Source organism: Haliotis cracherodii, unplaced genomic scaffold (assembly GCF_022045235.1).
Source record: "Haliotis cracherodii isolate W230 unplaced genomic scaffold, xgHalCrac1.p SCAF_2, whole genome shotgun sequence".
Lineage (NCBI taxonomy): Eukaryota > Metazoa > Mollusca > Gastropoda > Lepetellida > Haliotidae > Haliotis > Haliotis cracherodii.
In genome coordinates, this window is record NW_027266275.1 from 33,454,213 (window position 1) to 33,474,872 (window position 20,660).

At 40.7% G+C, this 20,660-nt stretch overlaps 1 protein-coding gene across 3 annotated transcripts in view; it reads left to right on the top strand.

Moving 5' to 3' along the window:
- Positions 1-20,660, top strand: part of LOC139468008 (glutamate receptor ionotropic, NMDA 2B-like) — a 97,661-nt gene that overhangs the window by 19,966 nt on the left and 57,035 nt on the right. Inside the window, exon 1 of one of the 3 annotated variants that reach the window (XM_071249660.1) lies at positions 662-693. The exons of the other annotated variants lie outside the window; for them this stretch is intronic. The gene's annotated coding sequence lies outside the window, so the exon portion shown is untranslated. Of the gene's footprint in view, positions 1-661; positions 694-20,660 lie in introns of those variants that run through there. 3 annotated transcript variants of the gene reach the window in all.

Here is a 20,660-nt window from a genome sequence, read left to right on the forward strand (position 1 = left end):
TGAGTTGACGAGGCACATGAATGCGTCCGTTCTTGCATTTAGCCTCCAGTAACATGAAATCCCCCTAGAGCTTGATTCATATCAATGTGTAGGGCTGTTATCTTTTTATAAGCAAATTGCCAGGAGCTAGGGTCGTTTTTGCTTCGTCATGAAACTGGTTTTTGAAACTTTTTCCTCGCTGTCAAGAGACGCTTGACATAAACACAGTAAAAAAGTATAACTTATTCGATGTGTACCTTTAGGCAATACTCCAGAATACAAAAAGGACGAAGTACTTCTTCTTCAGTATTATTATCTTGGGAAATAAAAAAATATTATGCACAACATTTAACACTTTTAACGAAGTTACATGTGAAAGTGTTTGTCATAACCGCTAGTAACACAATATTCTAATATCTTGTTCATGGTAAACCTAATCAACTGTACCAAATTAAACATGCTGTAGCAGTGGAAACCAATTTGCAATGAGCCACATGTAATTAGATATTCGGAAAGCGTCCAACTTTTCCGAATATATCGTAACAGTTTGGAAGGGGCTGTGCGTGATGAGTCATATTGATAGCGTTTTACTTTGTTGAATCGGGGAAACATTTGATTGTTCGAAGAAGCGATATCCACTTAATGGCCACAGTAAGGGTCTCCTCTGGACATTTCACTTTCTACTTTGAAAAAGAGTTCAAAGACAACAATCAGGTATATTAACGACACGTCTTCTCCCGAGGTTCGGTTCCGTTGGTTAAAGTCTTATTTCTAGATTCGCCGTTTATCACATGGTTGAGAAAGGACTGATCAATCAGACCGTCATTTACGACAGTAATTCCAAATAGGTTCACCGTTTTTCCATAAGGTTCCCCTTAATGGAAGAAAAACCCATATGTATTGACGTTATTGAAGATGGTAAGCCATGCATTACCTTGTATTGGGATCAAGCTAGGAGTTCGGATGTCATACCTCTGCTGCTGGAAACTAGTTTCTTAGCCCAACGTCAAACATTTACGTTCGCAGTAGTAGATACTAAAATAAATATACATGATGGTCACGTTCTTCCTGTAGATCCCCTTTGTTGTTTCCGGGGCAGAAAGGGCCCTCTGTTTACCTTGCTTGTCATACTGATTGGGATCGGATGAAGACTTTGGCTGATTGCTTGTCATCGAATCAATGGATTTTATGGACCAGATTCGATTATTTACAACCCCCTCTGACAAAACTGGGGTAAAGTATACTGCAGCGCAAAATATCATTCCCTTACTCATACACTCACTCATACATATTCTATCAATGCTGTGTGTTAATATGATTTTGACTTTTTATCAAATCAGTAGAAGTAACGCTTTCACAATCAATAAATGTACAGCTGGACAATGTTAGAGCGTGCTATGTAATTATTCCCATCTTGTAGCCTGTAGGTTTTCGGAACCGCCTGAACCTTGTTGGTGTATGCATTCCTGTACACAGAAAAATTGCTTGTGATCGTCAGATACTTTACCGGTCGCTGCAATGTATTCGAAATGCAGAAGACATAATTGTGGCTTATTATGTTGGTGTAGAGTGTATTATCGGAAAGTTGACCACATAATTTGTCGTAGTGAGTGAGTGAGTGAGTGAGTGAGTTGGTTTTAACGCCGCTCTGAACAGTATTCCAGTTTTGTCACAACGTGTCAGCTTACTGTGTTAGGAATACCTTAAGTGATGTAGTTCTCAGATGTTTTCCATTTTGGTGAAACCCACAAGCAGAGGAATAGTTCTGACAAACCGAGAAACATAATCGGGCCGAAACCAGATTCGAACCGACGATCACAGGCTTTTGGCTTGCCCATGGGACGCAACTCCGAACAGCGAATTGCGGCGCCTTAGACGACATGGCCACCCCAGCCCCCTTGATCTCAGAGGGTGATTGTATTCATAGTGAGTGAGTAAATGAGAATGTCATTACGAAGCTGTTACCCAATATTACTGAAACATCACGACGGAGAACACCAGAGCTGGGCAAACATCCACTTCATGCCTGAACCTGTTCTTTTATATTTCATATTTGTGAGCGTCTGTTACGACATGAGAAAAAATGGGTCAGCTTTGGAGCTATGAGATCTCACAATAGATCAATCAAAATAAACTTGTCAATTGAAAGCAAACGTTTAAAGGCTTTTAATAATGATAAAACCTCCATATTCAGATGGAAAAGTAGTATTCAAGAAAAAAAATGAGACGGAACACAGAACATATCCTTATGGAAAACTGTTTTTTCTGCATATGACCCAAAATATGTTATGTATCGCCAGGATATATGTATGTGAACAGACAGATGAAAGGTTCATGGTTTCCTGTAAGATTTATTGCCAGGTCTTTGCATGTATTTGTGACGAATGCGACTGATGGGGCAGGATATCATCACCTTATCGTGACTATTTGATAGTGATTCATAAACACTCGCTTATGATATAATCGGAATCATACAATCAATATTTCCTATGAATATGGAAAGGGTTTTGTCGCTCCTATCATTGTACTTCTGGAAAGAGTTTTGTAGCTTGTTTTATTATAATTGATAATTATTATGATACACAAGGGTTTTGGTTTCTTGAGCATGTATTTTCTACTCCTAGTGAGTGAGTGAGTGAGTATGGTTTTACGCCGCTTTTAGCAATATTCCAGTAATATCACCGCGGGGAACACCACAAATGGGCTTCACACATTGTACCCATGTCGGGAATCGAACCCGGGTCTTAGGCGTGACGAGCGAACGCTTAAACCCCTAGGCTAACCGGCCGCCCCTTCTACTCCTAAGAACAATGTGAATTACGTGGATCGTTCTTTTAAAAAGAGTTAGTGATATATAAAGAAAAAAGATGAACTGTCCTGTCTCTGATTATCTGGTTTGTCACCCTTGCCTTACCGCATGTCATTTGTATTTGTATGACGTATTCGTGACAAGACATCCTGCTCGGACTTATGAAGCGAACGGAATTAAGTGATGTCCCTTCTGTTCTAGCAGCCTGACCACCTCCAGGCGTCTGCCCAATGAACGGAAATCCTCAGGCCGCGTCATACTAATAGATGTTCAAATATGGCACTTGTTGTTACCCTGCCTGGCGATAGGCATGAAGGGTGGTAAGCGCAATGTGCAATATCCGTGTTAAACTGTGGCATGGCATCGCACGATCAGTGGGCTAGCACTATAAAACGGACATGCATCCAAACTAGCACATGCAGCCACACACATATATGCACGTCGTTATGTAAGCGCAATAATCTTAACTGCGACGTTAAAATCCATCGCACCTCCTCCAGAACCCAAGGACGTTCAAACGTACATTCTTCCCTTTCACTCAGGGGCAAGTAATCGGGCATTATGACTGAGTGAGTTATATTGCATCTTCCCATGTCAAGGGCGTTAACTGACTATAAAAATCCTGTTTCCACCCTTGCCGAACTAGGCTGGAATTCTGGAGTTACATTTTGGCTAGACTAATGATTCCATGCATGGTCCAATCAAAATCGCGTAATGAACTAGGTTCGTGTAAACAACGTGAATTTCAACGTACAGATTTCGGTCGAATAAAGGATTTACATAGTATGTGTATCGCCAAATGAGCATCCGCAGATATTTTGCAAATCTTTTCATGTTTTTAATCAAGGTGCTCAAGTGATTTGATGAGGTAATACAATATAGATCTTGTTTATCGATCAGATGCTTTTGACTGGTCGCCGTCATTTTGTTTGAAGCAAATGCAAGTGATGTGAGAGGTGGAAACTTTATCATGAGCATGTGTTTATGAATCACAATCAAATAGTGATGATACCGACTGTTCGCGAAAAGGTGAGCATATCCTACCCAGTAGATTGCACCCGTCATAAACACATGCAATGGCAAATCAATTGCTCGAGTGAAAGAAACCACGAGAACATATGGTACAACTCAAAATAGGGAATAGCATCGGACATAATTTGTGTCACTGATGCGTCATATGAACATATTCGTATATTCAATGTCTTATTCCTTTTCCAAAAGAAAGTACTAATTTTGAAAACAATTGATGTAATATTTTTAAAGTTGACGCCATGGCGCCACTGGAATAAAATGTCTATCCATGATTGTTAAGTTGATTGTCAGAGAATGTGGCCTTGCGTCATGGATTAGTTAACATTTATTCATCTGATATCCCTCTCTGGGAAACAAAAATGTGTTATTTACAGTTGGAAACATGACAAATCAATTTGGATGGGTGACCGTGTATGGCAAGCTTGAGTGCTGATAGTTTCTCAGGCTTCGGTTCTGCCCCACAGTCAATCATATGTTATATCTGGTGTCTCCTTAGGCAGGAAACTTTGTTGGAAAAATGCCATGAGGGAATGAGTACCCGGCAGGATGAGATAGAAATGTGACTGTTAACATTCAAGCGCCTCATAAGGCAGCATGGGCTGTACACTCACCAGCGAGCTGAGGATGAAATTCAAGCACACAAAGATTCACTAAACGGGGTAATAATATAGCGTTTTGAGCTTCCTCATTGATAACGTCGACGTAAAATGTGGGGGCAAAACATTTAGGCAAGAAGTACATGTAGGCATCCCCATGGGACCCAATTGAGCTCCCCTTCTTTCGGATCTGTTTCCTTAAACACATGAATCGGAGTTTCTACTCGGCTTGGCAAAGTCAAAACAAGGTCATTTCGCAAAGACGTTTAACTTAGGATTCAAGTATATCGATGATCTCATATCTTTCAGTAACTATCAAATAACCAAGTCCCTTTCACAGATGTACTCACTCGAACTAGAACTTAAGGAGACCAGTGAGACCGCCAAATCTGTTACATACTTAGATCTATGCATAACGATCCAGAGTGACACTATCCACAAGACTATGACAAGAGGGATGACTTCCACTTTCCAATGGTCAACTTTTCTTTCATGTCGAGTAATCTTCCAGCAGCCTTGTTTACATTTCACAACTTCTGAGTTACAATCTAGCATGTTCCTTCTACAAAGATTTCAATAAGCGTCATACTACTCTTGCTCTGAAGTTGTTTGATCAAGTGTACAGCATTCAAGGCCCCAGTAAAGCTTTCAAAACGTTTTATGGTAGACATGTGGAGGACATTTCAAAATTTGACACAAAGTGACATAAATGATGTCCGATGCATTTCCCTTTTTTGACTTTTCCATATGTTCCCGTGTTTTGTTAATGAACAGTTGACTTGCCTTTGCATGTGTTTGTGACGAGTACCACCTGTTAGGCAGTGTACGCTCACCTTTTCGCCTGGTGTCACTATTTGGTAGTGATTCATAAACACACGCTCATGATATAGTCGGAATCGTACAATCGACTCTATTTCTATTGAATATGGAAAGTGTTTTGTCGCTTTTATTTTATTAGGGTGTGTATTTGGCGCATTATCAGCATACACATTATTATGCCCTGATAGATTTCTCGTCTGGATATATGAACGGTGTTGCAGAATGTCGGGTCGGGTACCAGGTCACTCATAAAGTATGGTACCACATTAGGTGACATAAATAGTCCGGGGCAGGTATAAGCCCGGGGGCCCGGGGCAGAAATAAGATGTCAGGTCACACTTATGGGGTTTTATATATAGTATATAATAATATATATATATATAATAAAACAATATTGGAAGGACAAATCGACGTAGGACATGTCATCACAAATAATCTGGTCAGTATCTTCTTGTACGATATTTCTGTTTGATTTGGTTTGTAACGTTGAGCTAATAATTAAGCAACCGATACTAATGGCATTTCAATCGTATTGCGGTTTGCATAGACATGCTTTCTTAAACACATTCTCACTGACTTTTGAAATCAAGTTGGCGTATTTTGTCGGTAGATATACTGAACACATCTTTAAGTAGACCATAAAATCGCGCCGCAAATGTATCAATCTACCATAAATAATAATTCTAATACAACATTCTGAAATCTCAAAACTCATTAATCATCTATCGTTTACATTTTACGAAATTGCTGACGCTGAAAAGATACATGTTCATGACATAACCACCGATTTGTAGTCATGTAACCAATACTTTATGCTTCGGCGCTAGCTTCCGCCTTACTGTCTCTCTATTTCCCTTTATAGGCGAACCGTCGGCTTTTTAATATCTATACCAAGGTCTGAACTTTTGACCTTTCAGTTAGATGTATTTCTTAAGAAACATCTCACCAGCAGACAAACTTCTCGTAACGTTGTTATAAACATCCGAGTTCCTTCCTGTGACTATTCTTACTGTGTGTTTATGTTCGATGAATGTGTCGCTGGGAGCATTTGATCTTCTTGTGCTAAATGTAGGTATGAGGAGATGTCAAAATAAAGACAGTTGTTCTTTCTGGCAGAGGCATACATCATCCGTTCGTATTATTGATACTCTTGGGAATGTTTATGTGAGGTAATTGTTGACCCCTCTCGCAGTCTCGACGGGATGTGTTCATTTCAGCAATAGTGAAGCATTTGATACCCTTACCAATGGCATCTTTGTCACACGGAAAGGAGCTCGGTTATTAGATATTTTATTTATTGTTTGAGTCCGGATAATATATTATTGAAATGGTACAGGACAATAATACTCTCCTTGATGCGTGTTACCTACACATAGACCTGCATGGGTGTCTGAGAAACGGGATCCAAAGTGTTGTCAATGAAACTAACGTTTCGAAAGAATTTCGACAAAGAGCAATTCGTCTTTTGTTTCAAAATTTGACGTTTACGCTTTTGGATAGTTCATGGTTTGACATTTACAGATCATTTAAAGTCCATTACAATCAATAGGATGTTTATCACATTTGTTTGGTAAAGAAATACAATGGCTAGGGTTTACACTTCTCCATGTGCCTCATAAGACGAATTTCATATTTTATTTCTATACGAATGCCAAAATGAACTGAGAAAAAACTACAAAACTGCTAATTAATTGGACACTTACGACAGTAACTGTTTTGTGACATATGCTATTATTGTCAGATAATTCACTTATTCCATTGTAACTTTTGCATGTGCCTTACATAGTCATTGTTTACTACTGAGAAACAATGCTGACCTCACCTTGATGCATATGTATGCATATAATGCATTGTATTTGGATCGGATGACTTGGATACAATAAACTCCTAAAAACATGTATCGTTATTTTGATCTATGAAGAATTCGAGCATATATTATATCTTAGTAAAGTACAGTACCTTTTTAGGCCAATTTACACTTGTCCGAGGGGTGTACGTGATCTAGACTACCAGACTTTCATTTCTGTGGAAGCCTCGGTGGCTGAGCTAGTAAGATAGCTGACTTTGTCTGCTGGGGATTAAGTGCCTCACTCTGGCAGTGTGGGTTCGAATCCCGAATGGGACTACTATTTGTACTTTAGTCTGTGCTTTAAACCATTTCACATATCACTCATGTTGCTTTGATACATCATAATACCCCTCCTCGTGATGAACAGTGAACTCCCGTTGGCAGGGACTCAACCCTTCCCGGCTAACTCGTCAGAAGTAACAAATATCTGTATTGACGAACCATGCATGTGTACTGCCCGGTAGAGGAATGCCCTCCATTTAGACTACTCAAAGAAAGTAAGGACAATACCATTCTTTCGTATTGCTATAGTTAATCTGTTATGTCATGAATAGTATATGTGAAGACGTTCCCAACATCGTCCAGAAGGAGTTACCTGAGACGTTTCATTGTCGCAACATCGTAGACTACTCGAATTTATTCGTCTTTTTGTTTGAAACCAATTAGCTAACTGATGAACAAAATCCGTAAAATCTTCATGTCAAAGCCACCATGGATGACACACAATGATTGCTGGCATATTGTCTTTTTGAAGTTTCAGAACCGGTCTTCGAGATCAAAATTGGATCTCTGCTTAACCATAAGCTATAAGACTCTTCTAACTAATATCGCTGTAGCTATAGATAAAGTAGTTAGCACAGATTGTAACTTGATTCAGTAATGTCTCCAATGAATATGCCACCAGTTGGGAGGACAACTGGAGTCTATTGGGGGAGATTGTGCAGAAGGGGTCTTGTGCTCGAAACCAATGGCTTATCAAGACATTCGCCAGGAGACAGACTGCTTTAATGCCTTGTTTCCCATTTCTACAAATAGTTTCCGAACAACAAACATTTGCGATGTAACATGAAGATTTAATGGTCCGAAGTTTTCGTGTTTGATGACTGGCGTTTAAGTTCTTTTAGCGGTCTGGTTGGAATTCCACTGCCTTTGTAATTAGTATGTTGGCGTTCATCTTATTACCATTACACTGTCCTAATTCGATGGATGAACTGTAGCACGGTGGTATTGATATTTTGGAATTTGAAGAGTAAACTGTTTGTAAAGTTTGCCAAGGTTTCTGTTATTATGATCACAATATAGTCTTGTGGTGTCTCTCTTGGGGGCAAGAGTATATCTTCAGTGCCAATGTTTGTCGTAAAAGCCGAATCAAATTTGGACCAGGACCCACCTCGATGGCATGGATCGTTGCTCATACTTTCAACTGCATTTGTCTGCTTGATAATATACATGCTCCACGGTCTAGCCATGGTTATATTGACCACTTTGAGAAGCAATCTCGCTCGCTCTTGTGTTATTACTCTTTTGGGGACTGTTGTTCAATACTAGTAGGGTAGCCTGGTGGTTAAAGCGTTCGCTTGTCACGCCGAAGGGCCGGGGTCGATTACCCACATGGGTACAATGTGTGACGCCCATTTCTGGTGTCCCCGCTCAATCACACATTCCATACGAGTGAGGGAATATGGACATAGCACTGTTGCAGCAATGTCAAATTGGGAGACAAGAGAAATGAGCTTCATACATTGTAACAATATTTGAAATCAAACCAGGTGTGTCAGGAAATATAATTATAAGGGTCGTATGGTGTACTATGACGCAGTTGTGTAGAGTTATGACCTTGAACTCTCCAAGGCCGCTGGTCGAATACTGAATACCACGAATACCACAACTCCAAAAATGATCTTGATCTGTCAGTATCATACCCGCGCTTGTAGTTGGTTTGTTGGTATGTTGTTTAACGCCGAGCTCAGCAATATACCAGCTACATGACGACGGTCTGTAAATAATCGAGTTACTCACAGAGCGGTGGGGTAGCCTAGTGTTTAAAGCGTTCGCTCGTCACGCCGAAAACGCGGGTTTCATTTCCCACATGGGTACGATGTGTGGAGCCCATTTCTCGTGTTCCCATCCGTGATATTGCTGGAATATCGCTAAAAGCTCTGTAAAAAGAAATTCACTCACTCACTCTGTCACTTGACATAAATTCCTTCTACTCATAATTCAACATAATAAGTAATAAGCCAGGAATGATTATGTATGTTAAGACACGTACGTATGATGCAATTTATATCATAACGATAATTCAAGTGGATATGTTAACTTGATAGAAGAAATAGAAAGTGGGTAATACAGCTTTATGCAAATGTTAGTTACTTTATCAAGAGTGCACATCATATCCATCCCCGAGTAAGAACATATATGACCATGTTTGTGGTTAAGATGTCCACAGTGTTTACCTCGGGCAAATGACCTAGGTTTATGATGATCCACGAAATTGGCGCTGATTAGTTTCATGTTTAATCAATACCAGGAGAGTAAGAACTGGTCATTCTACACAAAAACAAGATCTGATACCATTATCGCGTATCTTGTCCGCAGCGTGAGTGCCGGTTCCGTAGTCCCGTCGCTTCCGTTAGCTGCTTACCTCGAGCAAACCTTTGCAGCTCTTACTGTTTTCCTTGCCTCTTCAATTCTATAACTCCGCCTCGTGTTTGTGTAAATTCCCACAGTGCCACACGATCTGATTTTGGAGAAAGTTTGAAAAACATTTTATCGATAATTTAACCTTTGGCTATACGTTTTTATGTGACATCTTGCAAGCAACATTCGTAAACCGTGTGTGTGTGTGTGCGTGCGTGCGCGTGCGTGCGTGCGTGCGTGCGTGCGTGCGCGTGTGTGTGGTGTGTGTGTGTTAGCATGATTATGTATGTGTGATAGTGTGTGTATGTATATGTGTTAGTGTTTGTATGTATATGTTTTAGTGTATGTATGTATGTATGTATATGTGTGTGTGAATGTGTCTGTTTGTGTGTGTGTATGTATAATAGACCTGCACCATGACCGTGGAATATATTTATTCTATGAAATTTTTTTTATCTAGAAATGCATACAAAGCAAGTCTAGCCAGCTCAAGCTAGCTCAGCAAAGGGATTATTTTTTATTTTTAGAGCCAAGAAGGATATTGTGTAATATAAGATTTCAGAGACTAAATGTTAGTCTATATGTATGTATGTGTGTGCCACTGCTTGCGCGCGCGCGCGTAGACAGACAGACAGACAGAAAGATAGATAGATAGATAGATAGATAGATAGATAGATAGATAGATAGATAGATAGAGGCACATTAATCAAGCATCAGTATCCGTGTGCCTTTGTGTAGTGCATGATGCGTTGCATCCCATTCGACTACGCCATGCATCGATCGTATGCAACACATATTCAATTGTAAACGCCGGCGTCTCTGGTTCGCATTTGAAATTGGGATCTGCATAAATTATGCATGTGATAACAAATGACGGCAATGTCATCAGCAGCAGCAGCAACAGGTGCCTGCGACCATGTCCCGCTACACTGACAGTCTGTACGTCTGGGGGTCATGATGTGTGTTCAGATGTAAATAAATGTCGACCCCACAACACATTCTCAGCTGCATATGCCACTGCAATACCACGGGAGAAATCGATGCTAACAGTGTCATTGCGCGACAGGGCCGTAAAGCTGTTTGACAGTTGTACCCTTGGGTTAAGGTGGTAAAAGTTGTTCACGAACCAAGACTGAATTTTTTTAAAAATTTGTGCAAAACTGAAAAAGTGACATTCAGATGATGTCAGCGGAGGACACCTGATACATCGACCATGCACCTGATACATCTACCAATACATCCACCAAGCACCTGATACATCTACCAAGCCCCTGATACATCCACCAAGCACTTGATACATCCACCATGCACCTGATACATCCACCCTGTACCTGATACATCCACCATGCACCTGATACATCTACCAAGCACCTGATATATCCACCATGCACCTGATACATCCACCATGCACCTGATACATCCACCAAGCACCTGATATATCCACCATGCACCTGATACATCCACCAAGCACCTCATACATCCACCATGCACCGGATACATCCACCAAGCACCTGATACATCCACCATGCACCTGATACATCCACCAATCACCGGATACATCCACCAAGCACCTGATACATCTACCATGCACCTGATACATCCACCAATCACCGGATACATCCACCAATCACCGGATACATCCACCATGCACCTGATATATCTACCATGCACCTGATACATCTACCAAGCACCTGATACATCCACCAAGCACCTGATACATCCACCAAGCACCTGCTACATCTACCATGCACCTGATACATCCACCATGCACCTGATACATCTACCAATTACATGATACATCCACCAAGCACTTGATACATCCACCATGCACCTGATACATCTACCAAGCCCCTGATACATCTACCAAACCCCTTATACATCGAGCAAGCACCTGATATATCCACCATGCACCTGATACATCTATCTATCTAATACATGTTAATTACAGCGTCTTTGTAATATATAATGTATGTTATAACGGTCGTGTATGTTATGTGTCGAAACAATGACAGTATATGAAATATGAGTTTGAACTCACTAGCACAGCATTAATAAATACGTCAACATTACATTTCAGATAAAAACAACATCCTGTTCTTATCCATGCTATTTACCGTAAAGTCTCTTACCCCACAAAAGAGAGAGGTTCTAGCAAAAATAAACCAAGGTAAAGTTGAAAAGGAAATCTGGAATGAAAAAATCGGATCGCAGAGACTATCACATTTTCTACATGAATTCAATTCAGCATTTGTGACTTTTCCTTGGCAAACGTCCAAGATGAGTGTGAACATCTTTTTTATCCTTATCCTCGATCAATAAATGTCTAAACCCACACGAAGGCGGCCTAGGTCCACGTAAAAGAAAATGTGATGGATTCGGGTAAGGATTTAAGTCTTGTTGTTTCTTTCTTAAAATGCTATTAATTCGTGAAGAAGTCATAGATTCTTTACGGGCACATTTCGCTTTGGGTTTCGTGCACTGTTGACCTTCTTTTGTAGTTTGAAACAGGTTAATATATGATCGCGCTTTATCCCAAATGTGTATTGATATCGGATTTGAAAAAGATTTTAACATGTAAAAACGAGAAAAGCAGATGCTCACACGTGCGATTTATCAGCATTATGATAATTACATTTTCGTTGTGTTCAATGAAATTCCTGCATTCTTATAAACTGAATTGGTCACGTGTTATGCATTCATTTCCTAACGAATGTAAAAAATTAAGCCACGCCCACCGAGGCGCACTGCGGATTTTCGGGGAATCCCAATATCCCAATATCCAGGGAATTCTCTCTCTGCTCACGTGTATCGTCATGCACATGCTTATTCATGTCCAAACTGCCCTTTGAAACCGAAGGCTGAGAAGGAATGAAACAGCAAACGTGCAGGTTCGCTCGCCTGTTCTTTTCCCGCTCGCCTCGGTTCCACAATTTTCATGCCTTCGGGTTTCATTTCTAACAAGCATTTTTTCAACTGCGTTTTCCTGTTTGCAGGGAACTAATGTTTGAATCTGGCAGTAACTGACCATGCTATTTGAAACAGCTGCCTCCTTCCGGTTCGTTACAGTCTGACTGTTGCAATTCTTCTCGCCTCTTGCTTTGACTGACAGATCTTATGAACATTGTTTTGATCCTACTCTCCGTTGATTGGCTACTGACTGTGTAGGCGTGTCAAGTTATGTACATGAATCACCTGATTCATGTCCCGCCACAGTATGCATTCATACAACTAATGTTTATCAATCTCGTCTTTTTTTGACTGTTTTGATATATACAACTGTTTCTGGTTAAACTAGTGTGTGTACAATATATATTTATAAGCATTGAGAGTATATTTGTTCGGTTCATTGAGGTATGATTCGAAAACTGATGTGCAAACTTTTGGAAGAATGTGCTACGCCAAATCCAGGCCTTCCAGACCCTGGACGGTCCTTTAACTTTGTAGATGTTTCTGTGTCAGTCCACTTATAACCGAATGATGGTAACCGAGCGGATGACCAATGGGATACCCCTGTATCAATTATGTCTATTATTCGCCAACAACGATCCAATTGCGCATGGCTCCACCTCTGGCGTCGACTGAATGCGAATTACATTCGAATGAAACCTGTTGTAGAAAGGATTCAGCGTTGTGTTTTCTTATAATCTATTGGACTGTACAATCAAATTGCATCTAATTTCACTCATTTAAATAAAAGCTATAGTAAACTTCAAAGGACAGAAACATCTTTAATTGTTTCACTTGCCTTTGCGTGTGTTTGTGACGTGTGTCACTGGTTGGGCAGGACACGCTAACCTTTTCGCAAACCCCTGGTGTCATCACTATTTGATGGTCATTCATAAACACTGATGGAGATTTTGTAATCTATGATCATGGAATGAATTTTGCCGCCTATATTCAATGGTCTTTTATACTGTAGCTTTGACACCCGGCCTCCTTAATTTAAAAACAAAACCTTTCGTCATGCGCATAGTAACGCACCGAGTGTATTGTACTTTTCTACCTATGTTTCTCAATTGTACCCCTGCCTTTTCTCCAGCATCACCTCTACTGTGTACATTAAAAAAAGAATTGGGTTATTTAGTACCGTCAGTACCAGACAGCCTTTGCAACCAATATCTCTTTGACGCAAATGGCTTTTGTCTTCTTTATCAAATTCCAAAGGTAAATGATTCATTTCATGTTCCGTCACCGTATATCTCATAGAAACGTTAATAGACTTACTACATGTATATCCGCCATGAAGATTAGCGTTGGAGAGATATCAACCTATTTGATATAATGCATATGCTTGGCATTACGTGGAGCGAAACATATTTCCCCGTACTTGCTATCATGTCTTTTATGCATTCAGATAAAAGAACATAATTTTATTGAATCTTTTTTATAATGTTTTTTTTAGCTCTCCCAAATTGCTTCTGCATAATGTATATTTCAATTTCGGAGAATCATTCGAACGGAAAGACTTTGCTTTGAAGATGTCATACCAGATTAGCATCAATATTTAGTTTTGCACATAAAACATTATTGTATCATTGTATCATCTAAAAGCTTCTTTTGCCAGACAATGAGAATCGTTACCTGCTTTGCCATCAGCTCAATGCCAAATCGGAACTCTAAACATGTCATTTTTTCCAGATCATTGATCATCTTCATTATCGTGTAGCAGTGGTTGGACGAGACGAAATACGTATGATTGTGTTAGGTTGTATGAGTGTAGGTTCCTGGAATATTGTACAGAGAGAGTGCCAGATGTAATTATGTTACTGGTGCATGGAGGCATCGACTGCCCGTGCCTGTAGAACGTTTATCAAGCCCTCTAGAGATCTGGTAACCATCTATTCTTTAAAGTGTCAGTAGTAATAATACTTTCTCTGTCAAACAACGTTTCAGATGATCTTAAAGACAAAGAACACGTCAACGGGGAATAGCAATAACTATGGTATGGTATCCATGCCCTGTCTTGAATGATATGAAGGCGCGTTGTGATCCTACGCGTGTATCGGTAAATGTGAGACAAAACCGTCATGCGGCTGAAGCCTGATCTGACCATGGGCTTGACAATATGTAATCACGACCATAGTTTGTAAAGTGTTGTCAATGGCTAACCCTTATGTGAGGGGTGAACGAACAGATAACTGAGTTGTGAACGAGGGTGCTATCAGTGAGGGATGCTATCAGTGTGGGTGCAGAAAGGTGCTGTCATTGAGGGTGCAGGAGGGTGCTATTAGTAAGGGTGCACGAGGGTTCTTTCAGTGAGTGGTGCGTGAGGGTGCTATTAGTGCGGGGTGCAGAAGGGTGCTGTCATTGAGGGTGCAGGAGGGTGCTACTAGTAAGGGTGCACGAGGGTTCTTTCAGTGAGTGGTGCGTGAGGGTGCTATTAGTGAGGGGTGCAGAAGGGTGCTGTCAGTGAGGTGTGCCAAAGACTTCCACCACAGAAGGGTGCGAAAGGGTGCTACTGGTGTTATCATCAGGTCTTGACTTCTCTCACATTTTGCTCTTGCTGTTTCGCACAACTGAGATACGAGTATGATCGTACCTAGCCATTGACGGTTCTGTCAATCCAATCAATAGTTCCTTAATCCCTTCTCCGAGGAGGTAATATGCCTGTTGTATAACAAGTAGCGACATGACGTAGAGGGTATCAAGACATATAGGTATACCAAATATGAAGACTGCATCGATGCTCTCAAATTCTTACAATTATACCTGACTCTTAGTTGTCAATAATATGTTTAATTTATGAACACTAATTTCAAGCAAAATGTAATCATCAATTGTTGTAATATATAAATATGCAATGGACACATTTTATACATTGCCAAACCGCAAAACTTGCAAATCCTGTGTTCTCTTGTAGTTCTAATGTGTCTACCGGAGCATGATCACACCAAGCCTCGGACAGTTTGGTCCATAGAGGTCATCATTACGCTTATGCTTTTTCTATCAAGATTTCAAAGAGCGTCGTACGGCTCTTGTTCAGAAGTTGCTTGATCAAGGTGACAACATTCAAGGCCTCAGTAAACCTTGCAAAAAATGTTTGATGGTTGACATGTGGAGAACATTCCCAAGGTGAACAACTGACTTGCCTTTGCGTGTGTTTGTGACGAGTGCCACCGGTAGGGCAGGAAACACTCACCTTTTCGCGAACATCTGGAATCATCACTATTTGATTGTGATTCATGGGCGCATGCTCACGACATGGTGTGCTTTTGGCTGAGATTTCTTATAAATATGGAAAGCGTTTTGTTGCTTTTATTTATATTTACATGGCTGATAATAGAACATGTGAACTCCAATTCTCGATTTTGCATGTCCAGCGGTATTACTGCGGTTACATATGTCACAATATGCGCGTTGTCAATTTTTATAATTATCTATTAAACGCAGTTAGATTTCCCTCAGTTACAATCATATTCACAAAGACCTTGATCAAATCAAAAACATTAAAACATGAAAACATAGTATCATATGTGGATTAGATACGCAAAGTAGTTCCACGTGACATTTAACACCATTACGATGTTTAAATACCATTGGCACTTGTGTGATCAGTGCCGTAGGCGCTAAACCGAAAATAACCGACAAAACAGTTCTTTTCGTTTGTTCCATAGTTCCCTTTTACCGGTAGCATATGGCCAGTCTTAGCAACGTGGCCCCTTAATACCATCGTTCATGATTTCTTCTATCTGGGGATTCTACACTCTCCATCCACAAGTTCACTCTCAGCGAGTCTGATCTGGGGCTCTCAGACAACAGGATTTGTCCAGATCCGGCAACCATCTCCTCTCCACGGCATACTCTCCGAAGCTAATAACGTAATTGACTGAGTATAGCTGGAGACACTATCATACGTGGAGATGCAACTTTTGTCAACTTTCCCCTTTCTTACGTAGTGACGTATTGCAAATAATTGGATTGCAACAGTCAGAGGAAATGTTTGATGTTTGGCAACAGAAATGACCGCACTTGGCACAACCTACTGATGATTGGAGATCGTGGCGGTTTTCAGTATGGAAAATAGGAAGTCGTTACTTGATTCAATAACAGAACATGACCGACGATCAACATATTCATTAATTATATAAGATACGTGGAATGTGTACGACGTGTATTGCCTAATCTGCCTGATCTTATAATGTGTCAACGTATACGAATTGTGTACGATGCGGTCGACTTGTATGATGTGTACAGCTTGTACGAAGTGTATGAGGTGTATAGCTTGTAAATGTATATGACGTGTACGGCTTGTTCGGGGTGTGCGTTGTGTACAGCTTGTATGAAGTGTATAGCTTGTACACTGTATACGACGTGTTCGGCTTGCACGGAGTGTGCGTTGTGTACAGCATGTATGAAGTGTCGAAGTGTATAGCTTGTACAATGTATACGACGTGTAAGACTTGCACGGAGTGTGCGTTGTGTACAGCATGTATGAAGTGTCGAAGTGTATAGCTTGTACAATGTATACGACGTGTAAGACTTGTTCGGGGTGTGCGTTGTGTACAGCTTGTACGAAGTGTCGAGGTGTATAGCTTGTAAATGTATACGACGTGTAAGACTTGTTCGGAGTGTACGTTGTGTACAGCTTGTACGAAGTGTATGAGGTGTATAGCTTGTAAATGTATATGGCGTGTAAGACTTGTTCGGAGTGTACGTTGTGTACAGCTTGTACGAAGTGTATGAGGTGTATAGCTTGTAAATGTATATGACGTGTAAGACTTGTTCGGAGTGTACGTTGTGTACAGCTTGTACGAAGTGTATGAGGTGTATAGCTTGTAAATGTATATGACGTGTAAGACTTGTTCGGAGTGTACGTTGTGTACAGCTTGTACGAAGTGTACGAGATGTATAGCTTGTACTGTGAATGCATGAATCTTTATTTCCTCCATTAATTTCGGAGAGTGATATACATTTGGAATCATGTTAACACAGCATATTTACAAGAACATTATGCAGAGAAAGTGGCAATACTGAATATTTACATGTCTTGGTCCTGGTATGAAATATACTGTCTATAGACAGATCATTGATCGCAGGTTCCAGGAGCTTATATCTCGTGACACAGACGATGTGAATTCAGCCAAGCTGTCAAGGTACATATCCTCTACAATAGGGGTTATACCCCCTAATGATGTCACAAGTTTTACTTCGTCATCTACACAGTCCTCAATACACATGCATTGTTCGAGGTTTAAACAATCACACATTAAATACTGTCCAGGTGTTATTGGTAGCTTCCCTAGCTTCACAAGTACATACATAGGTCCAGTTGGTATATTGTAAAAAATACACATATTCCACAGTCTATGAGGTACAAGCTTACTGTGATTTTACTAAATCTGTTTTTATTCAGGGTGATCTCGCCGACTCGTGTGCCAATGTGCAGTTTCATGTTCTGTTATTTCAGTCTGGAGTTTTTCAATTTCATTGTGTTCTGTCTTGGACATATTTGACCACAGTTCATGGAATTATTACTCGACGCCATATGTTCATACAGCAGCCTGGGTTCAGACAAACCTGCTCGAAATCAAATATCTCTCAGGGAATTCAAATTCCACAAGCTCTCCTGGTCCTTTCGGATTCCAAATGAGTATTGATAATGGAATTTTCGAACCTGCATATATAGTGTTCGATTTCATTTCCAGTATATGGTTACCTAGTCTAAAAGAATATGGTTGGTTGATTTTGTTTCCGCCCTTAAACACTAGGACACAGCATTTGCTTGCATTATATGTCAGTCTCCATTGGCAAGCATATTAATGTTCAGTCTGTAAGGCCACTACTAGGCCACTACTTGTTGATCTTATGAGGGTCGTGCGAGTAGGACTACTGGGAAGTTATCACGTACAAGCATAACACCTTGCTTCAAATAGTCAAGGCGGATCATCCAGGCGGATAAGACAAGTGCTTGTCCTACACCTTGTCGGATTGGGAACGTTCGACTTGTCTCGCCGGCATATCTGACACATGCAGTAGATTCGTGATACGAATGACTGACGTATGCTATTCCAGGCTTTCCCTTGGACACCAAGTATGAATAGTTTCGGGAGTAGTCCTCTGTGCCAGATGCGACCAAACGCTTTCTCATTATCAAGAAACACAGTGTACACATTGGAAGATATTTCCGTGTAGAAAGATATGACTTCTTTGAGTATATAGGTAGCTATGTTTGCACCATGTTCTCGCATGAAGCCACATTGCAATCATGTTGGATGTCGGGCTTCATATATTAGATATACCTCTCAATTCACTCTATTCGGATCTCTTGTGGGAACAGTTTTCCCACTTTTTCGGGGTGTGCTTTATGTACAGCTTGTACGAAGAGTACGAGATGTATACCTTGTACAATGTATACGACGTGTACGGCTTGTTCGGGGTGTGCGTTGCGTACGGCTTGTACGAGGTGTATAGCTTGTACAATGTATACGACGTGTGCGGCTTGCACGGAGTGTGCGTTGTGTACAGCTTGTACGAAGTGTACGAGGTGTATAGCTTGTACAATGTATACGACGTGTGCGGCTTGCACGGAGTGTGCGTTGTGTATAGCTTGTACTTCGTGTACGAGATGTATAGCTTGTACAATGTATACGACGTGTGCGGCTTGCACGGAGTGTGCGTTGTGTACAGCTTGTACGAAGTGTACGAGATGTATAGCTTGTACTATGTATACGACGTGTGCGGCTTGCACGGAGTGTGCATTGTGTACAGCTTGTACGAAGTGTACGAGGTGTATAGCTTGTACTATGTATACGACGTGTGCGGCTTGCATGGAGTGTGCATTGTGTACAGCTTGTACGAAGTGTACGATGCACATAGCCTGTACAATGTATACGACGTGTGCGGCTTGCACGGAGTGTGCATTGTGTACAGCTTGTACGAAGTGTACGAGGTGTATAGCTTGTACAATGTATACGACGTGTGCGGCTTGCACGGAGTGTGCATTGTGTACAGCTTGTACGAAGTGTACGATGTGAATAGCCTGTACAATGTATACGACGGGTACGGCTTGCACGGAGTGTGCGTTGTGTACAGCTTGTACGAAGTGTACGAGATGTATAGCTTGTACAATGTATACGACGTGTGCGGCTTGCACGGAGTGTGCGTTGTGTACAGCTTGTACGACGTGTACGACATGTACAGCTTGTACTATGTAAACGGCGTCTTTGATGAGAGTGATGTAGATGATACGTTGTCTAACTATACATCTTAAAATAGCTACAGCAATAGACTAATATGACTAAGTGCAATTTGTACGGTCCCTTTAGCGGGATAATGCAGGCGACACACTTTACACTTTAGTTGTAATATTTCTGATGGGGACTATACAAGAACATTAGGAATACAAAAATGATTTTTCAACAATATAATGGCTATACACACATCAGCAATGTGAATGCGAGTTATTATTCTTCGTTTAACACTAAACATGGATCGATACACGCTTCCCGAGTGTCCCCATGTAATCCATGACGCCCAAATGCTTTTAAACCAATTCTCCTTTGACAGACATGAATGATAGCTATCTAAAAAAATAATACTTATATTGTCCTCAGATGGTACTTATATGTGCCATTACAATTACAATAATGTGAATAATCATACACCACAATACTTCGACTCAGAAAAAAAGAATGAATTTTAATTAGTTTTGTATCGAATGTTGCAAACAAAACGTGGTGGTTTATGGAAACTCTTTCGCTTGACGAAGCTTGTTTTGCAGAGACTCCAGTTTGAATAACACCGAGGAAGGCAGGGTGCTCATACAAACGGTATTATGTTGCACAACTGAAATATGTAGTTTGACACGCTTTGATACACCCCATTACAATCATGCAGGAGTGACTGATTGAGAGAATATGGTTTTTACGCCGCTTTTAGCAATATTCCAGCAATATCAAAAAGGGGCCCACCATACATGGTCTTCACACCCTGCATG